The sequence below is a fragment of the Triticum aestivum genome, chromosome 5B (genome assembly GCF_018294505.1).
Source record: "Triticum aestivum cultivar Chinese Spring chromosome 5B, IWGSC CS RefSeq v2.1, whole genome shotgun sequence".
In the NCBI taxonomy this organism is placed as follows: domain Eukaryota; kingdom Viridiplantae; phylum Streptophyta; class Magnoliopsida; order Poales; family Poaceae; genus Triticum; species Triticum aestivum.
Window position 1 is genome coordinate 645,526,857 of NC_057807.1, and position 6,648 is coordinate 645,533,504.

The following is a 6,648-nucleotide window of genomic DNA, read 5'->3' on the forward strand; positions in this document are numbered from 1 at the left end:
CCCCTCCCGATCAACACGACCCCGTTTTGACCATAGGAGGTCAAACACAAGTCCGTTTCCCCCGTTTTGCGGTACGCTAGACACCTCCCGATGAACAGGATCCCGTTTCGAACGTGGCTGGTCGAACACAAGGCCATTTCCTCCATTCCGCGGTACGCCCAGCGTCATTTCCATCGCATGTTCCGTCCAAGCCCTCCCAATGAACACGACGACGCATTTCATTCTGACCCAGCCGGTTGGCTCCCCATGAACACGACGATGACGCTGTTTCTCCGTTCTGACCCGGCCATGTACATGAGCCCTGGCCATACGTATGCACGAGTAGGCATTCGAGACCCCACCCGTATGTACGTACGTGGCCGTATTTACTTTCTTGCACCCTGGCCGTTGTACGTACGTGTATATGCTACGTGCGCGCCTCTACTATGACACATGTGCGCCTCTACATCGACCAGTATGTACGTACACGTTCGCGATCAGAATGACAATGCTACGTATGCTTCGACCAGGTGGGTCCCGACTGTCAGGCACTTGTTTGCGTGCGAAGATGTAGCTAGTGGGTCCCAGCAGTCAGGGGGTGAATCATTTTTTGCCCCGTCATGTGGACGCACTTCCTTGCATGCGAAGATGTAGCTGGTAGGTCCAAGCAGTCAGGTGGAAACTTTTTTTCGCAAAATACGGTGGCCCGTCCGGTGGGTCCCTGTTGTCAGGTGGAGGCATCATTATTTTCCGCATAATAAGGAGGCACTTCCTTGTTGTGGCCATGGACCCAGCTGTCAGCCTCTCCACATACAGTCCATGTCCGATGGAAGTCGTTCCTTGACCATGTTGACCACACCGTGTCGAGAGCACTAGGGCGGTGGACGACAGTGAGGCCTAGGAAGGGGACGATGCGGCGCCGGGGAAGACGCGATAGTGGATGCCCACTCGGAGAGGAGTACGAGGGTTCAGTGGTTCGGCTGCGATGTGAGGCTGCCGTCGCCGTAGAATAATAGGGGGTGTGGGTGAGTAGAGGGATGGCCTGGCCAGCGGTGGGAGTAGTAGGGGGCGGTGAGGCCTCCGCGGCATCACAGCCGGCCACGGGAGGTAGGAGCATACGGCACGACCGGCGCTGGTTTGGGCGGCTGGAGCAAGAAGACCAGAGGTTGAAGAAGCACTACAGCCGTTGGATGAACATCGTACGGTAACAGGAGCTAGAATCGTTCATATTGACTAAGTTGACAAAGCCCTCCATCCCTGTCAACTTGGTAGGCCCACAAGTCAGCCTCCCACTATGTTGAGTTCCACCTGGTAGGGGGAGTATTCATTTTTTTGTGCGTCATAAGGAGCCACTTCCTTGCGTGCGAAGATAGCTGGTGGGTCCGACCTGTCAGCGGGAGGCACATTTTTTTGTGAAATACAGAGCCCTTCTGGTGGGTCCCAAATGTCAGGTAGAGGAATCATTATTTTGTGCGTAATAAGGAGACATTTCCTTGTGTGCGGCCGTGGACCCAGCTGTTAGCCTCTCCATGCACAATCTACTTCCAATGGTGTCCTTCGTTGACCATGTTGACCACGCTGCGCCGAGCGCATCCAAGGTGGTGGACGACAGCGAGGCCCCAGACAGCAACGAGCCGGAGATGGGAAGACATGGGAGTAGAGTCGCAGACGAAGACGTGTATGAGGGTTAACTGATTCTAGTGCGGTGTGGTTCGGCAGTCGGTGGAGAAGAACAGGAGGTGTGTAGGGATGGCCTGCCAACGGTGGAGTAGCGCTTCACAGCGAAGCATGCTAAGCAGAGCTGCTAGCAGCAGGAGGCGGGAGGTGGTCCCGACGGCGCTGGAGGAAGAATACGAGAGATTGAAGATGGATGCCAGTCGTTGGATGTAAATCCAACGGCTAATGATGTCAGAATCATTTGTTGACTAAGTTGACAACAACTTGCGTTGGCTTCGACCTATTGGCCCACATTTCAGCCTCCAAAAATCTGGCACGTATTCAACCCATTTTTTAGAATTTACAGTCTTTTTTTGCATGGTAGAATTTACAGTCAATTTTATCTTTTTTCTAATTACAGTCCATTAGCTGGGCTGCATGATCAAATAATGTAGCGTCCATGCGGCACATTTATTTTTTTTCCTAAAAAATTACAGGCCATTTGCACTTTCTCGAAATACACGATTTTGTTGGGCTGATTCTAATTATAATGTTGGGTTGGGCCAGCAATGTTATCAAAAAATAAACATGGGCTGAGCATTTTGTTATAAATATATTTAAATATTAAGTGATATTATTACATTCGTCCTTAAATCTTACCAAGCTTTTGTACACAATCACTAGGATTTTCGTGCCAAAACAATCCAGGGTTTTATTGTTAAGAAATTATTTTTATAAGTTAATAAGATGTGGGATATTATTTTCTTACATATGTAAGTATCTGTTGAATATATGATGACAATAAAAATAATATATAATAACATATAAAATAATTTAAATATATATAATATAGTTAGAAGGGAAACATAAGTTGGAGGTGGCGTTCCTATTCTTATATAGAAAAATAGAACAGACCTCTGCGTTTTCTTCAAAAAAAATACATAAATTCGGCTGCCAATGTTTCAGGAAAAATAAAACCTCGGATGGGAGGTCAATAGGCCGGTTGATACATGATGGCCCTCAAGAAAATATAAATAGGCCTATGGACCTCCCATCCGAGGTCGTTAGCTGTGCATGTTAAAAAAGAAAGCCTAGACGGGGCAGCCCAAAACCCAACTGATACTTGCTGCCCCGGTGATAATTAATGATACCTGCCAGCTCCCCGGCTTCGTTGTGAATTTGTCTCCTATGGTAACTACGTTGAAGCACCTAAAAAATGTAACTATGTTGACAAACCCGTGGGCCCCTACATCAATATAGCATTAGGAGGAAGTATTTTTTTCGATGAGGCACTTGCTTGCGTACGGCCATAGACCTGGTGGGTCCCGACTGTCCGCCTCTCCACGTAGAGTCCTCTCCAGATTCCGCTCGTTTGTTCAGCATGTTCACAACGGCAAACAACAGCGTCGCGGCGAGCACACAAAGGCGCAGGAGGGGATCCAACCACCTGAGGAAGTGCCTTATTATTAATGAAACTACTGAACTACCCAAGTGGCCAAGTGACACTACCCGATAGTTGTTCCGCCCGTGCTCGATTCCACTTGTGCAGGGAAAATATCTCCAATTTTTTTTGCCTCTGTCTTTATTGACATGTGGGTCCCCATTGTCATCTACGCACAACACGTCCAACACTTGCCAAAACTTCGTCCCTCGTTTTCTCTGTGTTTCGCACACTCGACATTGTGTGGGCATTTTGAAAATAGCATATCTTTTTGACTGTACATCATATGAAGATGTGCTATGCATGAATGTTGATCAGCCTCTGAAAGTTCCATTTTCGACCATTTTCGACCATGAATAAAACTTCCAACATGATGTTCACCCTGTTTGAAAAGGCCGTGTTAATATAAATGCTCTACCTCTGAAAGTTGAAGATTCTTATCTAAAACTGAAACTTGCAGTTTCTTCTCTGAGAATCACATTGTCTGCACTTTTATACTCGTATGACACTACATGTTTTAAGTGCTAAAAATAGATCTCTAGAATTCATAAAATACTTCATATGCTCAATACTACAAATCTGAAAGTACTCTCAAAATACACAACACAAAACACAATTCACAGCCTGCAAATATTGACAACCCTAAGCTCGTCCTGACAATTCACAACCTGCCCGACTATTGGGCTGGGGGGAAGTACCCTCCTATTCCTTGACGGCAGACAGCCGCCCCATGAGACGATGTGAACAGCGAGGGAGAGGATGGCGGGGAAGCATCGTCAGGCCAAGTGCTTTTCTCCTCTTGCAGTTTGGTTCGATCGACAAAGACTCCACCGGCTCGCTCTGGCAGGACACCCTCACAAACGACACCCTGTAGATACTCGATCCTTCAATCTTTGGTGGATGCTCCATTTGGGATTGATACTCCCACCACCGCTCCCTCACGATCGGATGCGGTGAATCTGTTTGCTCCATGGCCCAGAGGAGCAGCTCTATGTACTCTCGCGCGACTCCCTCCGGGAGTATCGCCGCCTTTTCGCTCTGTTGCAAATATTTGGCCATGGATGTCGCCGTCGCCGCTAGTTGATCCTTGTTGTCAAACCAAGACTGTATCTCCAACATCCTAGCTAGCTTCACAGGGTCGCCGTCTGCAATCCTCATGTATCGGTTGTACTCCTCCATCGATCTACTTCCCCACAGCACCTTCACTCGTCGGTGGTGGTTTTTGAATGGAAGAGGGAGGAGCAGCGCTGGTTTTGGATTAGAACGGGAGAGGAGCGACACTGGTTTTGGACTGGAATAGGAGAGGAGGGGCGGTGGTTTTGAAATGGAAGAGGAGAGGAGCGGTGCTGGATTTAGATTGGAACAACAGAGGAGCGGCGGTGGTTTAAGATGAGAAGAGCGGCGCTGGTCTTGGAAGTATTTTTTTGTTTTGCGTAATTTGGGTCAAAGTTTGACCACGTACTATATTTGACAAGCAAAATGTGAATGCATGTCACCAAAAATTGTATCATTTGGTTCATATCTGAATGTACTTTGAAATTATATTATTTTTGCAACGTATAACATATATTCTATGTGCGAAAATCATGGTCAATTATGACCCAGAATAAAAGGGAGACTAGTTAATGTGGGGTCGCTTTCTTAATTGAAGGGTAAATTAATTTTGATTTTGATCCAGTCATAGCGCGTCGGCCATCTCGTCCAATCCTAAATCGCTGACGCACACTCCTCTCCCTCTTCTCCATTGCAAAACCACCTCCTCTCCTCTCCATCATCTCCATTCCAAAACCATCGTCTTGCTTCTACTTCATCTGATATTCTCCATTGCAAAACCACCTCCTCTCCTCTCCATCATCTCCATTCCAAAACCACCATCTCGCCTCTCCCTCTTCTCATCTTCTCCATTGCAAAACCACCTCCTCTCCTCTCCATCATCTCCATTCCAAAACCACCGTCTCACCTCTCCCTCTTCTCTATTGCAAGACCACCGTCTCTCCTCCCATCTTCCAAAGCTAGCACCGGACCACTCAGAAGGACATCTATGGAGAGGATGCGGCAGTGAATCAGGAAGATCACCGGCGGCGACCAGGCAAAGTTAGCCAGGTTGAAGGAGATACCTACTTGGTTTGACAATGAGTGGGAGATTTCGAGGACGGTGAGGGCCATGTGGCAATGTATGCGAAAGAGCGAGACGGCGGCGATGAGGTCGGCGATGTACATGTACTCCTCGGCGGCAGTCACGCTGCAGTCCTTTGAGTTCATCGAGTATCTCCTCTGGGCGATGGAGCAAACAGATTCGCCCGAGGCGGCAGTCAGGTGGAGGTGGTGGGCGTACAAGTCGAAGGTCGAGCACCCAGAGGATAACGAGTCGATCGAGTATGGTGTGCCGTTTGTGAGAGTGCAGAGCCAGCCGGAGCCACAGGAGTATTTGTTATCCCACCACAAGAGCAGGCCGGATGGCGTGATGTCGCTTCCCCATCATTCTACACGGTTCCCTTGATGCTCGCCTCGTTTCAACAATGGTGGTAGGGTTTAAGGTAAGCTTCACACTAACCTAATCTTCCACCTACTCATTCTTACAATCAGTGTGACAGCTAATGAAAATCATGCTTACAATCAGTCTTCAAGTACTATGCCAATCACCCTAATATAGCTATGGACCTTTGGGTCAAAGTTGTGACGCAGTGTACAAATAAAGAAAAACAGATTTGTGCTTCTTTCAGAAAAGAGTACTCCCTAGAAAACTGCCAATATAAGCTACTAGTATTTGGTTAGAGGCACTACAAAAAATATACTTTCATGATGATACGTGTTTGTCACAGTAGGTCACGTTTTTTGTCATGCATGTACATCCATGACGATTTTATGACAGAATCAAGATAGTCATACCTGTGCTGTCGTAGAAGTGTTCCATGACATTACCAAAATTATCATCACGGAAGTGTCCACTTCCATGATGATAAATTGCGCGTCACAGAAGTGGTGTCGTCAAGGGTGACCGACACGTGGCATCCACCATAACGGAATGCCGTTAATCTATCAGGTCGGGTTTTGGATCCGATAACCCATTAACAGCCCCGACCAATGGGGATTTTCCACGTGTAAAATCATCATTGGCTGGAGGAAACACGTGTCCGCTCATCGTTGGGACAGATGTCATCCACTCATTGGAGAGAAGGCGCCTATGATACGTCGACACGTGGCATGGCCCATCAAGTTTAAATGGGCCGGCCCAACTAAAGGCCCACAAGATTTTGCGGACCATAATGGGTCGGCCCAGCTAAAGGCCCACGAGATTTTGCGGACCATAATGGGCTGGTCCAGCTAAAGGCCCACAAGATTTCACGGGCCATAATGGGCCGGCCCAGGTAAAGGCCCGCAAGATTTTTATGTGCCATAATGGGCCGGCCCAAGTAAAGGCCCACAAAATTCTTGCGGATCATAATGAGCTGGCCCAGCTAAAGGCCCATGAGATGTCTCCGACACTAATGGGCCAGCCCAGCTGTAGGCCCACAAGATTTTGAGGACCCTAGTAGGCTTGCCCATTAATTGGCTGCCATGTTTTGGGCCAA